Source organism: Phaseolus vulgaris, chromosome 10 (genome assembly GCF_051622355.1).
Source record: "Phaseolus vulgaris cultivar YP4 chromosome 10, ASM5162235v1, whole genome shotgun sequence".
Lineage (NCBI taxonomy): Eukaryota > Viridiplantae > Streptophyta > Magnoliopsida > Fabales > Fabaceae > Phaseolus > Phaseolus vulgaris.
In genome coordinates this window covers 11,362,289-11,386,024 of record NC_143507.1, presented here as the reverse complement: position 1 = coordinate 11,386,024, position 23,736 = coordinate 11,362,289, and the positions used below count along the sequence as shown (strand labels likewise).

At 48.2% G+C, this 23,736-nt stretch overlaps 1 pseudogene; it reads left to right on the top strand.

Annotated features, from left to right (window-relative positions):
* The first annotated feature begins 14,262 nt into the window (after positions 1–14,262).
* Positions 14,263–23,680, top strand: LOC137819677 (putative receptor protein kinase ZmPK1; annotated as a pseudogene).
* The last annotated feature ends 56 nt before the right edge of the window (positions 23,681–23,736 follow it).

Sequence of the window (23,736 nt, the reverse complement as noted above, 5' to 3'; positions counted from 1 at the left end):
CTGTCGATATTTAAAGAAGCCTGACCGATCTCCTAGAAGAAGAGGGACCTGGGCGATGAAAAACGCCTAGCAGCAAAGGCAGAGGCCGAGAAGCTTCTGTCGGTCGGATTCATACGAGAGCCCGATACACGACTTGGCTGGCCAATGTCATCATGGTCACCAAGCCGAACGACAATTGGAGGATGTAAGTCGATTACAAAAACCTCAACATCGCATGTCCGAAGGATACCTATCCACTCCCAAAAATCGACCGCCTGGTGGATGGGGCGGCCGACCATAAAATTCTGAGCTTCCTGGACGCTTACTCTAGCTATAACCAGATAAGCATGCACCCCAGGGACAAGGAGAAGACGGTCGATGCCAACTACTACTAGGAGGTCATGCCGTTCAGCCTCAAGAACGCGGGGGCGACCTACCAGCGCCTCATGGACAAAATCTTCAAATGCCTAATTGGCCGAGCGGTAGAGGTATATGTGGACGACATAGTCGTAAAGTCCGACTCTTTCGAACAACATGAAGCTCAACCCCGAGAAGTGTACATTCGGGGTTGAGAGAGGGAAGTTTCTAGGCTTCATGCTCACCTACCAGGGGATAGAGGCCAACCCGGACAAATGTGAAGCCATACCTGGCATGAGAAGTCTGAAGAACATCAAGGAGGTATAACAACTCCTAGGGCGCTTGATCACCCTCTCCAGGTTCGTCCCCCGTCTGGCCGAGAAGACGATGGTCCAGCTGCTTCGGAAGGCCACCAAATTCAGCTATGACGACCGATGTGAAGAAATCTTCAAACAATTCAAGGAGTTCCTGACATCCCCAGCTGTCATTCTGAAGTCGAGACCCGACCACCCAATCCTGGTGTATCTGGCGGTCTCGGAAGAAGCAGTCAGTGCTGCTTTGGGTGCAGGAGGCCGAGGGCGAGGAACGACCGGTATATTTCGTTAGCCGAACCCTCCACACGGCCGAGATGAGATACCAGATGATCGAGAAGGTGGCTCTTGCCCTAGTCCTCACAGCAAGACGAATGCGCCCCTACTTCCAAAACCACTCAATAATTGTAAGGATCGATTATCCCATTTTCAAAATTTTATCTAAACCTGACCTTGCAGGGAGAACGATAGGTTGGTCGGTTGAATTGTCCGAGTTCGACATACGCTATGAACCGAGGGGCGCCATCAAATCTCAGTGCCTGACCGACTTCTCGGCCAAACTGACACCACTGCCAACCCTCTTGGGCGGATGGACGCTCTACGTGGACGGCTCATCAAACAAAACGGCCTGTGGTGCAGGAGTAGTCCTGGAAGGGTCGGGCGACCTCCTCCTAGAGCAAGCACTCTAGTTCAGGTTTCGAGCGACCAACAACCAGGCCGAGTACGAGGCCTTGCTCACTGGGCTGAACCTAGCCTACGACATGGAAGCACGCGAGGTTACCTGCAAAATCGACTCCCAGGTAATGGTCGGCCAGGTCAATGGAGAATTCGAGGTGAAGGAGCCTCTACTGCAACGATACTACCACGCGGCCAAAAATAGTCTCGCCTGTTTCAACAAAGCACCCTTGGAACACATACTGAGGGAGAACAACAAAAGGGCTGACATCTTGTCTAAGCTATCAGTCACCGAGAAGAAGAGCCACCAGAGATAGGTCATACAAATATGGTTAAGGTACCCCAGTGTGTCCAAAACCGAATGTCTTGCAATAGACGAGGCCGAGGCCGAGACAAAAAACTGGATGACATCCATCATCCAGTACCTGAAGAACGACACATGCAAGCCAAAGCAAGAAAAAGCGATGAAACAACAGTGTGTCCGGTACACCATGATCAACGAACACTTGTACCAAAGAGGATACTCGACCCCCCTGCTGAAGTGCATCACCAGAAAACAGGTCGAGTACATTCTGGCCGAGATCCACGAGGGAGTCTGTGAAAATCATTCTGGGGCGAGGACGATGGCCGCTAAGGTCCTGAGGGCCGGCTACTACTGGCCGACCGTCCAAGGTGATTGTGCCGAGTTCGTGAAGAAATGTGCCAAGTGCCAGGAGTTCGGCCCTCTCCATCACACAAGGCCGGAAGAGCTGTATAGTATTATCTCCCTATGACCGTTCGCCATTTAGGGGATGGACATTATCGGCCCCTTTACACCAGGAAAAGGGCAGACCAAGTTCCTCCTCGTGGGAGTCCACTACTTCACCAAATGGATTGAGGTCGAACCCCTTGTATCTATCTCGGCCAAAAACGTGCAAAACTTCGTATGGAGGAGCATTGTTTGCCGATTCGGCGTCCCACACACAATAATAACTGATAATGGCCGATAGTTTATTGACCGAGGCCTGCAGTCCTTTTATGACAACCTGAGCATCAAGTCTGTTACAGCCTCAGTAGAACACCAGCAAACCAACGGGCAGGTCGAGGCCGCCAACAAGGTCATACTCAATGAACTGAAAAAGCGTCTGGGCAAGGCAAAAGGCCGATGGACAGAGGAGCTGATAGAAGTACTCTGGGCGTACAGATGCACCCCCCCAGACTACCACGCAGGAGACACCCTACAGCATGACATATGGGGTCGAAGCCATGATCCCGGTCGAGGTGGTTGAGCCCACCATACGAAGGCAGATGTTCGACCGCACCCTAAACGAGGAAAGCCTAGCGGTCAACCTCGATTTGGTAAGTGAATTTCGTGACAAGAGCAGGATTCGGGAGGCCGCCTGCAAGATTCGGGTGTCAAGGCGATACAACACAAAAGTCCGGTCGAGGAGCTTCCAGAAGGGCGACCTTGTCTGGAGGATGCACAACAATGCGAGAAAAAATGAAGGGAAGTTTTCGTCCAACTAAGAGGGACCTTTCCGAGTCCGAGAAGTCGCAAAGGGGGGAGTTTATCACTTAGAGTGGCTTTCGGGCAAAATTGTACCGAGGACGTGGAATGCCACGCACCTCAAGTTTTATTACAGCTGAATTTAATAAAGTCACGCACTCTTTCCCCACCTTACCAGGGAGGTTTTGACGAGGCATTTTCATCAAAGTACTAGCACTGCTCTCCTGCAACCCATCGGCTCGGTCTAGATGAAGCCTTAACCGGCATACCCTGCCGAGACTGATGAACTAGGTTTGGTCCGGACGAAGCCTTAAACGGCATACCCTGCCAACACCTCTCACTCGGCTCGGTCTGGATGAAGCCTTAATCGGCATACCCTGCCGAGACCGACCGACACACCCAAGTCAAACTTATAACTTGGCACAAGTAAACTCACATAGTAATTGGCCGACCGACCATTCAACTTATTCGATCAACGCAATCACAATTAATGACCAACCGACCATTCAATTTGTTCGATTAAAAGCAATCACAGTAAATGGTCGACCGACCATTCAACCTGTTCAATTGAAAGCAATCACAATTAATGGCCGATCGCCCATTTAACTTGTTCGATTAAGCTTTCACAATGAATGGTCGACCGACCATTCAACTTGTTCGATCAACGCAATCACAATTAATGGCTGATCGACCATTCAATTTGTTTGATTAAAAGCAATCACTGTAAATGGTCGACCGACCATCCAACTTGTTCGATTTAAAGCAATCACAGTAAATGGCCGACTGACCATTCAACCTGTTTGATTGAAAGCAATCACAATTAATGGCCGACCGCCCATTTAACTTGTTCGATTAATCATTCACAATTCATGGCCGACTGCTCATTTAACTTGTTCAATTAAGCATTCACAACTAATGGTCGACCGCCCATTTAATTTGTTCGATTAAGCATTCACAGTTAACGGTCGACCGCCCATTTTAACTTGTTCGATTAACGCAATCACAATTAATGGCCGACCACCCATTCAATTTATTCGATTAAGAAATGGCCAACAACCACTTGTAAATAAAGACCGATACTTTTAACTTGTGAAAATTCTTCTTAAATACAAAAGGGAAGGGCGATACATTGATAACTGCAAAAGGAGGAGGCCACACCCCGACCTTGGAGGAAACAGAATGATAAGAAAGAAAAGAAGAGGGAGTGGGATGAAGGCGCATAACATCGCACAATAGGCGAAAGGCCTGGAGGGATGCCCAGGTATTTGGATGGATATGGGTGAGAGCCATGTTGAGCGCCCGAAGGACGCCCATGGTGAATTTATCAAAAGGAAAGGAGACATGTAGGTCCGAGAAGAGACAAGTGTACATGTCGGGGGTCCATCCATCTAAGGTCCACGAGAGAAATGGTCATCGGGGGAGAGTCCAACCAATCAACAACATTGGTCGGATCGTCACCCTTAACTACCTCTACCAGGGGTGGCACCTCGGCCACCCCGACCGACAAGGAGTCGGTGGTAGATGAAGAAGAAGAAGAAGAAGTTGAAGAAGAGGAAGAAGAAGAAGGTCCAAGGGGAAGAGAGGGGCGACCGAGAGGAGAGGAAGGGTGACCAGAGGAAGAGGACGTAGGCTGAGACAAGGTCGACATAACTAACCTTGTGAAAATTGGACGAGACTAAGTCTAATAAAGGAGGGCGAGAAGTCACTCGGATCGCAAAGCTATGGACGAGAGAACGCTCGACTATCAGACAAACTCACAATTGAAAAGCACAGCGGCTCGGCACTGTTGAGATCACTATTTATAGGAGCTAGCGACCTCGAAATTCGAAACGTCAGATCCATCTCAACCGTTAGATCTTCTTGATCCAACAGTCCACAACGCTTCCCGCCTGAAAACCCCCTCATTAATGTCAGTCACATCACGCCACCTGAGGTCACGTCACACCTCGGGGAACGAGACAACCACACGAGTGAGAGGTGTTGGCAGGGTATGCCGTTTAAGCCTTCGTCCAGACTAAACCTAGTTGATCGGTCTCGGCAGGGTATTCCGGTTAAGGCTTCATCCAGACCAAACCTGGTTGATCAGTATCGGCAAGGTATACCGGTTAAGGCTTCATCCAGACCGAGCCAATGGGTTGCAGGAGAGCAGTGCTAGTACTTTGATGAAAACACCTCGTCTCCCTGGTAGGGTGGGGAAAGAGTGTGTGACTTTATTAAATTCAGTTGTAATAAAACTTGAGGTGCGTGGCATTCCATGTCCTCGGTACAATTTTGCCCGAAAGCCACTCTAAGTGATAAACTCCCCCCTTTGCGACTTCTCGAACTCGAAAAGGTCCCTCCCAATTGGACGAAAACTTCCCTTCATTTTTTCTCGCATCACTACACATCCTCCAGACAAGGTCGCCCTTTTGGAAGCTCCTCTGCCGGACTTTTGTGTTGTATCGCCTTGACGCCCGGATCTTGCAGGTGGCCTCCCGAATCCTGCTCTTGTCACTTAGCCATCAAGGTAGAATCACACCTTTTGAAAACAACTTTCAAAAATACTCATGATGATAGTTTCTACAACTCTTCTAGGAAGGATGCAACCAAAGTTTCTACTCAAAATTCTCCTTCAAATTTTTGCAAAGAAACCACTTCTTCCCAAAAAGTTTCTACCCAAAATCCTTCTACCCCTAAGTCATCCACCAAAACTTTAAAAACCAAATGTTTTAAATGTTTAAGTTTTGAGCATATAGCTGTCAATTGTCCAAATAAACAACCAACAAAGTTAAATGAGGTAAAACAAGACCAACTTACCATAAACAACAAAAGCGAAAATGAAAGAGAAAGAGAAGGACAAGATAAATTAGGCCTCATCCCTTTACCTCCAAGGTGTTTTCCTTCCTTATCTTTTTCATTACCCAAGGTTCCTACTTATACACCATATTGGATAAAGAATGTTAAGGATGATTTTTTCATACATTCTAGTTTTCCAAATAAAATCATTTTTAAACAATCTTTTCCAACATGGTCTGTGTATAGAACATCTTTTTTCTGAACTCCCAACATTTCAAAGTGATAAGTCATATTTGCCTATTTCTTCTTGTATTCTCTTATCTAATAGCAAACTGACTTTGTTTTATGCAGGAGTACTGAATTCGTGGACGAATTCTCTCCAACTTAGGGAGTATGATGAGAATCAAAAAGATGTTATCAATAGAAGAAATGGACAAGGGCCAAAGCATTTAAAGTTCTTCTTATTAGTCTTTGCAAAATATGAGGCCCAAGCCCAAAGCCCAAGCCCAAGAAGGCCCAAGCCCAAGAAGCCCAAGTCCAAACCATGAGGGGCAAGGCCAAGCATTAAATAAAAGAGCATCATTTGAATTACTCTTGTATAGTTGTAGGAGGTGTGGATATTAAATAAATGAGTGTGAATATGTAAAATAAAGTCACATTGTCCATGTGACTTAGGAGAGTAGGTGTACGTGTAGTTTTTAGTAGGTGTCATAGTAGAAAAAGGTCACACATCCCATGTGACTTGTTTTTGGTGGGAATTTCAAATGAGTTTTATTTGAATTTTCCCACCTATTTTTCAGCACCCTCACACTATAAATAGAGGTGTGGGCTCTTGTAAAATTCAGAATTGGAAATTGGATATAGAGAAACTCTACTCAAATTGAGAGAGAATTGTGAGTTTTGGTTTCTCCTTCTTCCATAGCCTTATCTTGTGTGCCATTGGAGAGCTTCAAGTGGCGGCTTCCTTTCACTTATCTTGGAACAAGGACTCCAAGTGGCGTGATGCAGTTCCAAATTCTCATTCCAGCCGAGCTTCATTCCATAAGTGTCATTCCTTTCATCTTCTTTTGCAATTTCATTCGGTAGTTTATCTTCTCTTTGGTGTTCTTCTCCTTTCCACCGATTGTTCTTGTGTTCCTTGTGCTGTTCTTCATTTTTCTGTTCGGTACCTTCTGTTTTTAATTCATTTGTGTTTAATATTCTTGTTCCATGGATGTTTACAAGGAGATAGCTCTCTTATTGAGTTTGGATCATCATTTTGGAAGGCTATGTCTCCATTGTTGACTCCTTAAGCTTCCTTGATTCCATTTCTGTTTTCAGCTTGTGTTTTGTTGATGTAATTTCGTTTTCATTGTTTAAGCACTCTTTGATCCTTGAATTGTTGTTTTCATTCTCATATAATGTTGTGTTCAAGAGTTTAAAAGTGTCTATGCTCAATCCAACTCATATCACTCATTTAGGGTGAGGTCGAACATCTGCCTTCGTATGGTGGGCTCGACCACCTCGACCGGGATCATGGCCTTGCCTTTTGCCTTGCCCAGACGCTTTTTCAGTTCATTGAGTAAGACCTTGTTGGCGGCCTCGGCCTGCCCGTTGGTTTGCGGGTGTTCTACCGAGGCTGTAACAAACTTGATGCCCAAGTCGTCATAAAAGGACTGTAGGCCTTGGTCAATAAACTGTCAACCATTATCATTTATTATTGTGTGCGGGACGCCAAATCGGCAAATAATGCTCCTCCATACGAAGTTTTGCACGTTTTTGGCCGAGATGGATGCAAGGGGTTCGACCTCGATCCATTTGGTGAAGTAGTCGACTCCCACGAGGAGGAACTTGGTCTGCCCTTTTCCTGGTGCGAAGGGGTCGATAATGTCCATCCCCCAAATGGCGAACGACCATGGGGAGATAATACTATACAGTTCTTTCGGCCTTGTGTGATGGAGAGGGTCGAACTCCTGGCACTTGGCACATTTCTTCACGTACTCGGCACAGTCACCCTGGACGGTCGGCCAGTAGTAGCCGACCCACAGGACCTTAGCGTCCATCGTCCTCGCCCCATAATGATTTCCACAAACTCCCTCATGGATCTTGGCCAGAATGTACTCGGCCCGTTTGCTGGTGATGCACTTCAGTAGGGGGTTGAGTATCCTCTTCGATACAAGTCTTCATTGATCATGGTGTACCAGGCACACTATTGTTTCATTGCTTTTTCTTGCTCTGGCTTGCATGTGTTGTCCTTCAAATACTGGATGATGGGTGTCATCCAGTTATTTGTCTCGGCCTCGACCTCGTCTATTGCAAGACATTCGATCTCGGACACACTGGGGTGCGTCAGCCATATCTGTATGACTGATCTCTGGTGGCTCTTCTTCTTGGTGACCGACAACTTAGACAAGATGTCGGCCCTTTTATTGTTCTCCCTCGGTGCGTGTTCCAAGGGTGCTTTGTTGAAACGGGCGATATTCTTTTTGGTCGCATGGTAGTATTGTTGCAGTAGAGGCTCCTTCACCTCGAATTCTCCATTGACCTGGTCGACCATTACCTGGGAGTCGCTTTTGCACGTAACCCCACGTGCTCCCATGTCGTAGGCTAGGTTCAGCCCAGCGAGCAAGACCTCGTACTCGGCCTGGTTGTTGGTCGCCCGGAACCCGAACTGGAGTGCTTGTTCCAGGAGGAGGTCGCCCGACCCTTCCAGGACGACTCCTGCTCCATAGGTCGTTTTGTTTGATGAGTCGTCCACGTAGAGCGTCCATCCGCCTGAGAGGGTGGGCAGTGGTGTCAGTTCGGCCGAGAAGTCGGCCAGACACTAAGATTTGATGTTGCCACTCGGTTCATAGTGTATGTCGAACTCAGACAGTTCGATAGACCAACCTATCATTCTCCCTGCAAGGTTCGATTTAGATAAAATTTTGAAAATGGGATAGTCGGTCCTTACAATTATTGAGTGGTTTTGGAAGTAAGGGCACATTCGTCTTGCTGTGAGGACTAAGGCGAGAGCCACCTTCTCAATCATCTGGTATCTCGTCTCGGCCGCGTGGAGGGTTCAGCTAACGAAGTATACTGGTCGTTCCTCGCCCTCGGCCTCCTGCATCAAAGCAGCACTGACTGCTTCCTCCGAGACCGCCAGATACACCAAGATTGGGTGGTCGGGTCTTGGCTTTTGGATGACAGCTGGGGATGTCAGGAACTCCTTGAACTGTTTGAAGTTTTCTTCACATCGGTCGTCGCAGCTGAATTTGGTGGCCTTCCGAAGCAGCTGGACCATCGGTCTCGTCTTCTCGGCCAAACGGGGGACAAACCTGGAGAGAGCGGTCAGGCGCCTTAGGAGTTGTTTTACCTCCTTGATGTTCTTCAAACTTCTCATGCCAAGTATGGCTTGACATTTGTCCGGGTTGGCCTCTATCCCCCGGTGGGTGAGCATGAAGCCCATAAACTTCCCTCCCTCAACCCCGAATGTACACTTCTCAGGGTTGAGCTTCATTTTAACCCCCCTGGGGGCCTTGTACACCTCGTCGAGGTCCTTCAGATGCTTTTCGAAAGAGTCGGATTTTACGACTATGTCGTCCACATATACCTCTACCGCCCGGCCGACTAGGCCTTTGAAGATTTTGTCCATGAGGCACTGGTAGGTCGCCCCCACGTTCTTAAGGCTGAACGACATGACCTCGTAGTAGTAGTTGGCATCAGCCTTCATGAAGGTCGTCTTCTCCTTGTCCCTGGGGTGCATGCTTATCTGGTTATAGCCAAAGTAAGCGTCCAGGAAGCTCAAAATTTTATGGTCGGTCGCCCCATCCACCAGGCGGTCGATATTTGGGAGGTGATAGGTATCCTTCGGACATGCGTTGTTGAGGTTTCTGTAGTCGACGCACATCCTCCAGTTGTCGTTCGGCTTGGTGACCATGACGACATTAGCAAGCCAAGTCGTGTATCAGGCCTTTTGTATGAATTCGGCCGACAAAAGCTTCTTGGCCTCTGCTTTTGCTGCTAGGCATTTTTCATTGCCCAGGTCCCTTTTCTTTTAGGAGATCGGTCGGACTTCTTTAAATATCGACAGTCGATGGGTGATGACGTCTGGGCTCACCCCCGGCATGTCGGCCGGTGTCCATGCGAACATGTCCATATTTTTCTTTAGCGTGGCGTGCATGATCTCAGCCTCGGCCGCAGCCATGGTTGTCCCTATGGCGGTGTTGTGTTCTTCGTCTAGGAGGGGTACCCTCCTCATCTCTTCTCTTGCCTTCAGTCTATCCTCGGTCGCCCGGGGGTCGAGGTCTACCAACGCAACGGTTGGCTCGACTGACATCGGTCGGGCCTCCCTGGGTGAGCGGTCCTTTCGGGAGGACTTTCTCTTGGCATAGCACTCTCGTGCCTCCTTCTGGTTTACGTGGACCATAAGGATGTCTTTCGTTTTCGAAGGGAACTACATTGCCAGGTGAGGGATCGATACGATGGCCATCAGCCGGTTGATGGACGGTCGACCGAGGAGGATGTTATAGGAGGTATTAGCATCAATGACCAGATGGATCTTTATAGTCTTGGTGTTCTTCCCCTCGCCGAAGGTGGTGTAGAGCTCAATGTAACCCTTGGTACCCACCCTCTCACCCGAGAACGCTACTACATGGTCGTCGTAAGGCATCATCTCGGTCTCGGCCATCCTCATGGCCTTGAATGTTTTCCAGTAGAGGATGTCTACTGAACTTCCTTGGTCCACCAGGGTCTTCCGAATGGTGAATTCGTCTATATCGACCGATATTACCATCGGGTCGTCCTGTTGGCGATAATCCATGCCCTTGAAGTCCTCGTCCATGAAGGTGATGGGTGGCATCCTTGGTCGGAATGTCACCATGTTCACCTAGTGCACCGCCCGCAAGTGTTTCTTCTGGGCGTTGTTGGTGCTCCCTCCCTCAGCGAAGCCGCCGGCTATGGTGTTGATAACCTATTGATTACCTCTTTTGTCGGCCTCCCTGAGAGGGTCATCCCTGCGGGGAGGATCGTCCCTCCTAGGTTGTCGATCGTCTTGTGATCTCGTTCGCCTAGGGGGTTCTGCCCGATGGGGTGGGTCTCAGCCGTTCCTGATGAATCGACGGAGGTGCCCAGCCTGGATAAGTTCCTCGATCTTATCCTTCAGAGCCTGACACTCCTCGATCGAGTGCCCGCTGTTTTGATGGTACCGACACTGCTTCCTTGGGTCGGCATTGTTTAGGCTGGCCACTTTCCTTGGAGGAGGGATCAACTCAGCGTTGAGAGCCTCGTCCAGAATCCTTCCCCTCTCGGCCATCAGGGGTGTGTATCTCGAGAACCGGATTGGTCGGTCCCGGTTGTCTCTGCGTCTGTCATTCCTTTGACTTGGTCGGCCCTGACGGTCTTTCTCCTCCTTGTTCTTCTCTCCACTTGCCTCGGCACAGGCCTGGTTACGAAACTCTCTGAGTTCTTCCAACTGCATTTACTTAGCAGCTCTCTTCCTCAGCTCGTCCAGGTTGTCGACCGACTGCATGCACAGGTTGTCAGCAAAGGGCCCTGGACGTAGGGTTGTCAACATGTGATGCATGGCAACGTCCGGACTCAGATTCTGGATGCTCAATGCCACCTTGCTGAACCTATCAAAAAAGGTTCTCAGGGACTCTCCATTCTCCTGGCGGATGCCCACCAGGGCAATGGAAGTTGGATGGTGCGATCGGCTAGTGGCAAACTGGGTCTCAAACTTCGTCACGAGGGTGGCAAAGCTGTCAATGGAGTTGGGTGAGAGCTTGGTAAACCAGCTGAGGGCTGCTCCCTTCAGTGATGTGGGAAACACTCGGTACAAAACTGCATCGTCTGATGTGTAGAGACTCATATGGGTGGTGTAAGCGTCCATATGCTCATCGGGATCGATCGATCCGTCATATCGGTCTCAGTTGAAACCCTTCCACTTGTCAGGCAGTGGAACTTCAATAATGGTGTTGGTAAAAGGATGTCGGCAGGTCGAGTCGGTCGTCAAGGTCGTCCGGGCGAACCTGACCAGGCATGACTAGTCGTCCATCTTGGTCTCCTGAGGAGGGAGTCTGTCCCTCGTCCCTTCGGCCGGTCTTGGGTTGGGGGGAGAGGTGTAGGACCTGCCGACAACATTGGTCGGTACAGTAGAGGGTCCTCCCTCCCCCAGCTTCTTTTTCATGTTTTCCTTCTCCCTACGGAGAACTTGCAACTCATGCTCTTTCTTCTGAGCAGTCTCCTCGGTCTTTCTCTTCATCTCGGCCATCCCTCTCTGGAGAGACAACAACAACATATTTTGGTCGGCTTCAGTCATTCTCTCCATACTTTTGGTTGAGACCATCTACTTTCTTTTTTCAGCTAGTTTCTCTCGACCCTATGGTGGGTGCCAATTGTTCCTGCTAGGGAGATGAGACCTAGAAAACTATTGAAGTCTTCGTCTTCCTCCTTCGGTCGGGCAGGTTGCTGGGTGCTTGACTGGGGTCCTTCTCGTCTTCGTGCTTCTCCTTCGGCTCTCGGTCTCGGGTGAACACCGAATGGGAGGTACCTGCAGAAGGCACTCCGACGCTCAAGCCAGTAAAGCGGATGATCAGTATTCGGGTAGGTGCACAGTAATAAATGACGTACCTTTCTCCTTGGGATGTGTGCTATTTATATTATTTTAATAGGCTTACCTTATTAGGCCTGATTAGTGGAATGGATCTCATTTATGGGTGTATTACCTAATCCTTAATGACAGATTAGCTTCACTGACCTTGGTTTGAGCGTTAATGGATGTATGGATCGGTCGACCAGACCGACCGTGACGATTTCCCTCATCTCGGCCAAGCTTCCATGATCTCGGCCAAGTTTCCTCGGTCTCAGTCAACAAGCTCGAGACACCAATACAATTTTTGTTTCAAAACTTCAATCACAAAAGAAGCCTACTTGCTCATGATTCTCAATCATCCTTAACTTTCACCTAAACAAACCCAATTTCAAAACGCATGCAACACCATTGGCCATTTTCATCACATCAAATCTTCATACAATATTTCAGACACAACCAACCATGAAATACTGCGATATCCCATCTCAGCCACCCAAAACACAACCTGAGATTTGAGCACTCAGAATTCCCCTTCATTTAAAGTATGTCGTAAAAAAACCCTAAATTTATTGAGCATTATCCAAACACAAATGAAAGAGAAAGAATGTTAATACCTTTCTCAATACTTGATCAATGAAGCCTCCAAATGTCTCCTCTGACTCGCCACTGGTTCAGGCCGCTACCAAGCTCTTGGGATCGACGTTGCACGACCAGCTCCTCATCAAGACCTTTGACTCCTTCTTTGGCTTTCTCCTTGTCGTCATTGGCTTCCTCCTCTACATGGTCTTCTTCTTCAGCGATCAGAACCAAGGGTTGCGCGCTTCTCCACCTCTTCATGACCATGTAGAAGAACTACTTTGAACGTAAGATTGAGGATCTAACTTAGGATTGGCTCTGCAAGACTGTCGACAACGTTCTCTTGGCCCTTTCTTAGATTTCCATTTTTGAAGAAAACCTAGGTTAGAGAATGCTTCGAAGGAGGAAGCAAGAACATGTTTTCTTACAAACAAATAAAAAGTGTTTCACAGAGAAAATTTTCTTTTAACTATTTTTAAATTTTTTGCTTTATCCATGGGTTAAGAATATTAGCCACTGTATATCTTTTTCACCACCTAACATTCGTAGGTAATGTACCACTTCTCTGCTTTCTTGCTTTTTAACAGTAGTAACATTACCTACCAACTGTAGATAAATCCAATTTACATAAAAAAAAAAATCCATAGGTAATAATCCATGGGTAAAACAGTTGTTTCCATGGGTAAGACACTATTGCAGAATATCTTGCTTAATATGTTTTTCCCTTTAATATGTTTCTACCAATATAATATTTTTTCACATTTATCTCAGAAAGCATGATTATATAGTTGTAGTCGACACGAAACCATTGATCAATTATGATGAGGAAATTAATCATTTGATGTTGCTGCATACAGCCTAATTTAGAACTTTTAATGAGGAAATGTGAATTCTTGTTTGTTAGATTAAAATAAAAATTTTAAAATGGATGGCCCAAGTGATGTTGTGGACATGCACTTAGAATAATCGCATACTTTGGGTGTGAGGATTATGGAGTCGAAACCTTAAAATCAAAGTAATTTATTTTCACAAAGCAAGCAAAAATTATTTTTAAATGATTTTTCGCATAAACTTCATAAGTCTATTTTACTTAGTATATTGAACTGATTTGAGTGTTTTTACAGAAGACTTGGGATGGGTGTCTTTACAGACTTAGTAGTCAAAGCAATAGAAAAGTATACAAAATTATATGTCCCACAACAAAGTAACACTATATTGTATATTAGGATGATGTCCCTTAAAACGTGATGACGTATATCGGTTAAGGTTATTTGGCTGCTATAGAAAGAATGTTGTTAAAGACAGTTTTCATGAATATTGATATTTCAAAAAGATAATGTATAATAAATAAGAAGTGTGTGGTTAGTTGGTGCTATTACTAAGGATTTTTTTTCTATAATATCTTCAACACTACTATCATGTACTGTTTAATCATGCAGAATTGGACCTTGATACGTTGACACAATTACATGTTGGAATGCTTCTTCCTTTTTCACTTTAAATACTGATCACAATTACATAATAGACCATACCATAGCATGAGCAGTCCATTAATGGCATGTTCAAGAGTGTGTTTGGGTGTTCTGATTCCTCTCATATTGTTCCATAACTTGCATGCTTTATCTCTCTCCGTATAGAAGTTGAAAGAAAACGTGATAGTGTCATCACCCAAACCAACATTCACAGCAGGCTTTTACGCCGTCGGACACAACGCTTTCTGCTTCGCAATATGGTACACCAACTCACCCAACTCTCTCGTTTGGATCGCCAACCCGGACCACCCCGTTAACGGAAAACGCTCCACCCTCTCCCTTCTCAAATCCGGCAACCTCGTTCTCACCGACGCCTCCCAGTTCCAAGTCTGGTCCACCAACACCACCGGTACATCCAAACAAATGCGCTTACATTTGTACGACAACGGCAACCTCGTACTACTCAAAGATTCCTCCGACAACGCTGTTTTGTGGGAGAGCTTCGATTTCCCAACCGACACGCTTCTTCCAAATCAGCCTCTGAGAGGGAGCACCAACCTGGTTTCCTCCAGAAGCGGGAGCAACTACTCCTCCGGTTTCTACAAGCTCTTCTTCGACTTCGAGAATGTTCTACGCCTCATGTACCAGGGCCCTCGAGTTTCCAACGTTTTCTGGCCTACCCGCTTGGCTTCAGAACAACAACTTCGGTAATGTCAACGGCAGATCCACTTTCAACGATAGCAGGGTTGTTGTGCTTGATGATTTGGGCGCCGTGCTTTCTTCCGACAACTTCACTTTCAGAACGAGCGATTACGGTACGGTGCTTCAGCGGAGATTGACCCTGGATCATGACGGCAATGTGAGAGTGTACAGCATGATAGATGGAGAAGAGAAGTGGGTGGTGTCAGGGATGTTTCGGCAACAACCTTGTTTAATTCATGGCATTTGCGGACCCAACAGTTATTGCACCAATGACCCCACAATGGGAAGAACGTGTTCCTGCCTTCCAGGTATTTCAATTACCTGTTGTTACTAGTTTTAGTACGATGTCAAGCATAAATATTAAAACATGTTTGGTACCATATGCTGGTGATCCCGCCTGTTGACCAGAACGTTGGATCTTGCCTCGTCAAACTTGGATCGACGTGTGCACCGCTTCAACCTCCGTCCTTCGTCGCGATCTACCTCAAGAACCTGCAAAAGAACAGAGCGGCGCCGCTGCGGCCGATCGCACTCCAACGCCCAAGTCAGTGACTGAACCACCAAATACTTCAAGAGCAAAACTCTAGAACTCTCAAGGAACCGTGCAATGTTCTCTCTCACAGTATGCTCAAGAACTCGCAAGCGTAAAGAATACAATCTGAACGTGCGTACCTCAGAAGTTCGTTGGGAAACCCTTTTATACCTGGTCACTTTCTCTCTCCTGGCAGTTACACACCTGGACACGTGGCTCGCATCCAGTCGTACACGTGCCATCATCTGGAGCCTCCTTGACTTGGGCGCTGCTTCTGACTCTCCTTTGGCTAAGTTACTTATGCATGGTGCTGCCCAGTGCATAGCTAACTTGGGAGCGCGATCTCTACTGGAATTGGCGAGTTAGGGTGCCTTCGTACACCTTCCCTGTGGTCTCGCCGGCCGCCTTCATAATTTGCACCACCTTCACCTTCGGCGATGTGCTTGCTCCGGCGATCTCTAATCACTTGGTCGCCTGAGTTTACATCTGGCGACTTCATCTTTAACCCGGTGACCGCCGGTTCTGGTGTGCTGGAGATCGGAGCACGCCAACATAATAACTGGCGACTTCACGAGCCCCCCGACCTCCTTCCCTTCTGCCAACCTGGCGTCTCGTCAACACGCCTATACTGTAGCTTGGTGCCACGTCATCACTTTCGACTACCAGGGCGGTACACAAGCCCCACAGTCTTAAGCGAAGACTTGTCCAGCGAAAAGACTAAAGGAGTCACGTCAGTACCGATCCACGTGGCACTGGCGCAGAATTCCAAGCGGTTGTACTTTCTGCTTCTCTGACGCTCCACCAAACATTCCTCCCATCGTTCGACACGTGGCTTCATCAACGGTTACCTTCAGTTAACGTTTGCGCTTCCCAAACCCATTTCGAAAAACCCTTAAACTCATTTCGCTTCACTGTTCCATCACTTTCTTCGTTTTCTCAGACGCTCCAACTCTCTTCTGCAAAAAGCTCTCAGCGTTCTTCAACCTTCTGAATCACCAACATCCTTCATCGCCTTCCCGATCATAAAAAGGTACTTCCTTTCCTTCTTCTGTTGGTTTCTCCTGCATTTTAACCGATTCGCATCATCCTTTAACTGTCTGGTGCATACGTTGTGGGTTGTTTTTTCCATTTTTCCTTCTTCGTAACTTAGGGCTCCGTCAACGTCACAACGAACCTACGTTTGTTCGTTTTTCACCCTTCTTTCATGATCGAGTCAGCCTCTGCGAACCCTGATCATTTTTCCTTTTCTTTTTCCTCTGCAGCTTCCGCAATGACTCGCTCAAAGATCACCCCAAATCCTCCTCCTTCATCACGAAACCCCTCCTCACAAGCACACGGCCCACCGCGAGCACACGGTGCTTCGTCTTCTCAGGCTGAGAGGCCTGCACCTTCCCGCCCCAACCTGGCCCAGGCTACTCCGCCTGTCACCGGAGGAGCCTCCGTCCCCTCGCTAGATTTCAAAAAACTATACCCCTGGGCCAACTCGACCTTGTTGAGGGAAACATCTTCTGTAAATTCTGCTGGGGCAGTTCTGCGGTTGACGAAGGGGGATGAGCCTCACCAATCATTCCATAAGGAGCACGACGAAAAGATGACGGTGCTACCTTGCCCCCCCCGACCTGCCAGTTTGCGCCGACGACAAGGTGAACAACGGTGGACCCTTCTGCTTCGTTTACACAACCTTGTTCAAGAAGGTGAAACTCAGGTTTCCCTTCACTCGCTTTGAGAGGGAGCTTCTTACCGAGCTCAACATCGCCGCCGCCCAGCTCCATCCCAACAGCTGGGCGTTCGTGCGGGCGTTCCAGGTCATGTGCGACCATCTGGGGTTGCCAGCATCAGTGGATGTCTTCTTATTTGTTTTTGAAACCAAGCACCCAGGAGATCGCCTGTGGGTAAGCTTGAACGGGATTGCTGGGAGGTCGATCCTCTCTATCTTCCAGCAATCCTACAAAGACTGGAAGGGCAAGTTTGTCCAGGTGCGCCCCAACGACAAGGACGCTTCCTTGCTCGACGGTTTCCCCTTGTATTGGGTAAACAAGGGGAACAAAGAGTCCAAAAGCAGCTTCAGGAGGCCAAGGAGTCCTGATAGCATGGGTGCCTTGGACAGGGACCTCTGCTTCTTCTGAAAGAGTGTGGCAGACGCCAACATCACCTTCCTCACCACCACACTCATCTGCTTCGAGTTCTTCGAGGACCAACTCGAAATTCGCATAGGTTAGAACGTCTAAGTCTTTGTTCTAACATTACCTCTGTTAACTGTTTCTGGGCGTCTTGTGCGTTGTGCGCAAGACTTTGGTTTTATTTTTCTGCACTATTTATCTGCTTTGCTGCATACTGCCTTATGCATTTATTTTCTTTCTGAGCTAACCCATGCATTTTTGCTCTATGCAGATAATATGTTGGGCCGGGGCAAGCTCGCTGAACTTAGGGCGCTCGCCCGAACCCACGGGTTGGCATCGGGTTCCCAAACCGTGCCAAACTCTGTGGTGGAGATCGCCGCTGCTCAAGGCAGATCGCCACCCAGGGACCCAACTTCCTCTGAGGCCCAACCCGCCAACCAACGCAAAAAGCTTGTCCTCAGGAAACCCAAGAGGAAAGCCCCCCAAGTAGTCCATGAGGAGGAAGAGGAAGACGACGAGGTAACTGAAGATGGCCTCGTCACGAAGAGGAAGAGGGTGGCACCTTCTTCACCATCTGCTCCACCCCCTCTTCCAACATCAACACCACCATCTACACCTGCTCCGCCTCCAACATTGCCACCCCCACCAGCTCCTGCCTCACCAGTCCAAGCAATCCCATTGGCGTCTGCGCCACCTGCGGTTGAGGCCCCCGAGCCAAACTTCATGGAGGACCCCCCAAGCGCCTCCACGCCTTTTGTATCAGCTGGAGGGGGTCCTCCTTCAAATGCCTCAACCGCAAACGTTGCTCCAATCGGGGATGAGGTTGCCCACAACTCTCCGATTCTGATTACTGAATCCCCGACGTCGCCACCACGCCACGAAGCACCTGCTGAGCAACCCACTCAAGAGGGTGGCGGCGAAAACCAACAGCAAACCCACCCGGTGCCTCCAACAGCAAACCTCTCTCTTGAGGTCACGAGGATGTGGGAGCCTTTCTCTGCCAAACTGAAGATGATGGCAGAGGACTTCCCCACCATTATCTCTAGAGCTGTGGAGAGCTCCACCAGGAAGCTCCAGGATGACCTCTACGCCCTCCGAACTGAGAATAGCACTATAAGGATTGAGGCGGAGAGGTTATCTTGCAATCTGACACTCGCCGAGATTGAGCACTCCCGAGTAGAAGATGCAATGAGCACCGAGCTCCGGGTGGCGCGCAAGGAGGCCACCGATCTACGCCATAAGGTGCAGCTTCTGGCTCAAGAGAAGATTGAGCTGGAGAGCAAGATTGTACCTTATCGCGTCAAAGTGGCTGACCTGGAGGCCTTAGTAAAGACTGACGCCGCCAAGGTGAAGAAACTGGAACAAAGGTCAGCCGATCGGGAGGTCTTCCTGGGGACGGTGGAAAAAGAAAGGGACGACACCATGGCGAAGCTTGCTGAAGCCAACAAAGAAAAGGGGAAGATCGCTGCTGAATTGGGGCAGGTGCAGGCAGAATCCAAGAAGGTTGCTGAAGACCTTCTCCAAGCTCAGGAAACCATCGAAAAACTCAAGAAGCAAGCTGAAGAGCTGGAGCAGCAGAACAAGGGGCTGAAGGAACAAACTGAAGAACTCAAGAAACAGATTGAAGAACTTAATCTGAGTTCTGCTCAAATTCTGGCTGCTGGATTCGAGGCCGCACGGGAACAGTTCGCCTGCTTGTTCCCCGATCTAAATCTCAGCATGGTGTCCCTCAACAATGAGGTGGTGGATGGGAAGGTTGTTCCCGCTGAAGACTGATCGATTCCCTCCATCCACTACCTTTATGCTTTTCCTTTGCATATAATTGTAATAAAACTTTCTATTTTTCTGTACATGTGCCCTGAACTGATATTTACTTTAATGACAAAGTCTTTGTATTTCCTCTTATAACTTCTTTGGCTGCTTTAACTTTCCTTGCACAAATTGCTTCAAAGAAATAACTTAGTAATTTCGTAAGCGCACTCGTGTACTTAACTGTTTCGAACCACCGATCTTCGGACAATAGCGCTTTAACAACTCGTAATCTTAAGGCAATGAACCTTAGCGTAAAATCACTCTTCAAACAACGAACTTTAACTCAACTAATGGCTTAAGACACTGCTAACCCGACCTGCTTCATCAAAATCGGGTCTTTAACTTTCTTGCCACTGCATGAACCTTTCCTGGTCGCCAAAGACTCTTGGCGATATCAGCTTCTTTCTGCCTTCACAACTTGGCCATTGTTCCTTCATCTGGGGGTAGAGGCGCCTTTCGGATCCTTCTCTACCTTCCTGAACTTCAGAACAAAAGACCGGGTGACTAGGCGTTCTCTTCGAACCTACCTTAGCCACCCTCCAAACTTCTTCCACCCTTTACACCATACCTGAACTCGTTCGAGACGAGAAGGATTTTATCTTGCCTGACTCGCTCATCGGCGAGAAGGTCTTTAACTCGCCTGAACTCGCTCTTAGGCGAGAAGGTCTTTTAACTCGCCTGAACTCGCTCATAGGCGAGAAGGTCTTTAAACTCGCCTGAACTCGCTCATAGGCGAGAAGGTCTTTAAATCGTGCCTCTACATTGCCCCAGGGGTTACATCTTCTCTCCCCCGGAAACACTGAGGACTTTTGCTGGTGCCTCTACATTGCCCCAGGGGTTACATCTTCTCGCCCCCAGAAGCACTGAGGACTTTTCACTTTTCCTTGCCTGCACTCGCTCGACGGCGAGGAGGTCTTTATCTCGCCTCAGGACGCGCGAGGGCGTTGAGGTCTTTTAACTGGTGCCCCCGATCGCCGAAAGACGATGAGGACTTTAACTTCAACTGATGCCTCCGATAGCCGAAAGACGATGAGGACTTAAAACCTTAACTGATGCCTCCGATCGCCGAAAGACGATGAGGACTTAAAACCTTAACTGATGCCTCCGATCGCCGAAAGACGATGAGGACTTAAAACTTTAACTGATGCCTCCGATCGCCGAAAGACGATGAGGACTTAAAACTTTAACTGATGCCTCCGATCGCCGAAAGACGATGAGGACTTAAAACTTTTTAGAAAGCATGCAATATATCTTTACTTGCCTTAAATCACATATAAGTGACAAGGTCTTTCTTCAAAACTTTCTGAAAACAACAAGCATGCAATCTAAAACAACTTTGAACTTCGAAAACTCTTCTTTTATTGGGTGGCCTCATTAAAAACCCTCCTTAGGAAAAAAAGAGTGCCCCCTTCAAACTGTTTTAACAGAGACATTGTAATATAACTTCGTGTTTGTCTTTACTTACAAAGCTCTTAACTGTAATATAACTTGAGGTGCGTGGCGTTCCAAGTGCGAGGAATCACCCCTCCTTCCAATGTCTCTAAACGGTAGGCGCCGTTCCCGAGCGCCTCGGTTATTCTGAACGGTCCCGTCCACTTAGGCGACAGCTTATTCTCCATCTCGTACTGGTGGGCCTTCCTCATCACCAGGTCGCCTTCTCTGAACTGTCTCGGCGTCACCTTCGAGTTATATCTTCGTTCAATCCTTCTCTTCACCGCCTCAGCTTTCAATCTCGCCTCTTCTCTGACCTCATCCAGTAGATCCAGGTTCAGCCTTCTCTCTTCATTCGAGTCTTTCTCTACGAAGTTCTGGAATCTCGGCGAGCTCTCCTGGATCTCCACTGGAATCATTGCATCACACCCATAGACCAAGCTGAACGGGGTCTCATGGGTTCCCGACTGTTCGGTGGTGTGGTACGCCCAGACTATACGGGGTACCTCCTCAGCCCAGCTTCCTTTAGCTTTCTCTAGCCTTCTCTTCAAACCTCTCAGCAACACCCGATTAGCTGACTCTACTTGACCATTTGTCTGAGGGTGCTCGACGGATGCAAACACTTGTTGAATTCCCACCCCTTCGCACAGCTTCTTCAACAGGTGACTTGCAAACTGAGTCCCGTTGTCCGACACCAGGCGCTTGGGCACACCAAACCGGCACACAATGTTCTTCCACACGAAACTTTCGATCTTGTGTGCGGTGATCTGGGCCACTGGTTCTGCTTCGATCCACTTGGTGAAATACTAAATCGCCACCACCAAGTACTTCATCTGCCTGATCACCAGCGGGAATGGTCCCAGGATGTCGATTCCCCAAGTATGAAACAGCCAAGGACTGTAAATCGACTTCAACTCCTCGGGAGGCGCCTTGTGCCAATCGGCGTGCTGTTGGCATTGTTTGCAACACTGTGCATAGTTCTTGCAGTCTTTTCTCATCGTTGGCCAGTAGTAACCTGCACGGAGGGTCCTTGCGGCCAGAGCTCGACCACCGACGTGACTTCCGCATATACCTTCATGGAGCTCTGCCATAATCCTCGTGCAATTACGGTACGGTGCTTCAGCGACAACTTCACTTTCAGAACGAGCGATTACGGTACGGTGCTTCAGCGGAGATTGACCCTGGATCATGACGGCAATGTGAGAGTGTACAGCATGATAGATGGAGAAGAGAAGTGGGTGGTGTCAGGGATGTTTCGGCAACAACCTTGTTTAATTCATGGCATTTGCGGACCCAACAGTTATTGCACCAATGACCCCACAATGGGAAGAACGTGTTCCTGCCTTCCAGGTATTTCAATTACCTGTTGTTACTAGTTTTAGTACGATGTCAAGCATAAATATTAAAACATGTTTGGTACCATATGCTGGTGATCCCGCCTGTTGACCAGAACGTTGGATCTTGCCTCGTCAAACTTGGATCGACGTGTGCATCGCTTCAACCTCCGTCCTTCGTCGCGATCTACCTCAAGAACCTGCAAAAGAACAGAGCGGCGCCGCTGCGGCCGATCGCACTCCAACGCCCAAGTCAGTGACTGAACCACCAAATACTCCAAGAGCAAAACTCTAGAACTCTCAAGGAACCGTGCAATGTTCTCTCTCACAGTATGCTCAAGAACTCGCAAGCGTAAAGAATACAATCTGAACGTGCGTACCTCAGAAGTTCGTTGGGAAACCCTTTTATACCTGGTCACTTTCTCTCTCCTGGCAGTTACACACCTGGACACGTGGCTCGCATCCAGTCGTACACGTGCCATCATCTGGAGCCTCCTTGACTTGGGCGCTGCTTCTGACTCTCCTTTGGCTAAGTTACTTATGCATGGTGCTGCCCAGTGCATAGCTAACTTGGGAGCGCGATCTCTACTGGAATTGGCGAGTTAGGGTGCCTTCGTACACCTTCCCTGTGGTCTCGCCGGCCGCCTTCATAATTTGCACCACCTTCACCTTCGGCGATGTGCTTGCTCCGGCGATCTCTAATCACTTGGTCGCCTGAGTTTACATCTGGCGACTTCATCTTTAACCCGGTGACCGCCGGTTCTGGTGTGCTGGAGATCGGAGCACGCCAACATAATAACTGGCGACTTCACGAGCCCCCCGACCTCCTTCCCTTCTGCCAACCTGGCGTCTCGTCAACACGCTTATACTGTAGCTTGGTGCCACGTCATCACTTCCGACTACCAGGGCGGTACAGCTGGAATATTGCATAGAGAAAGACTTACCAAGTGCTTGTATATATGGATTTCCAATGCAGCACTTGTCTGCTTCTGTTTTGGTCAGGTTCGCGTGTTCATTGATGATTTTCGTTTATGCGATCAGGTCACAGATGGAAAAATACTCAAGACTGGTCTCAAGGTTGCGAACCAAATTTCCAGTCTTGGTGCGGCAACACTCCGCCAGAGTCTAACTTCTTGACCTTGCCTCAAATGGAGTTTTACGGATACGACTATGGTCTCTATTCGAATCACACGTACCAACAATGTGTGGATCAGTGTTTAAGGTTGTGCGGATGCAAAGGGTTTCAATTCAACTTTCCGGAGAAAGATGCGGTTAGTAGTAACTGCTACCTCAAGACGCAGTTACGAAATGGGCATCGTTCAGCGGGTTTCGACGCAGCATTCATCCTGCGACTGCCCCGTAACTTTGATGACATACTAATTGTACATAATGGCAATGCCATGGTATGTGGGGGGAGTAGTGCAGTAGAGGAAGTTCTAGCGAGACCATATACCAAAGAAAAAGGAAATGAGTTGGTGAAGTTCATGTTGTGGTTTGCGGTTGCCTTAGGTGGAATTGAGGTTGTATGCATCTTTATGGTGGTGTTTCTTGTTCAGGAAAAATACTGATAAAGAAGGCTTTGTTGTTGCAGCTGCAACGGGGTTTAGGAAATTCACTTACTCTG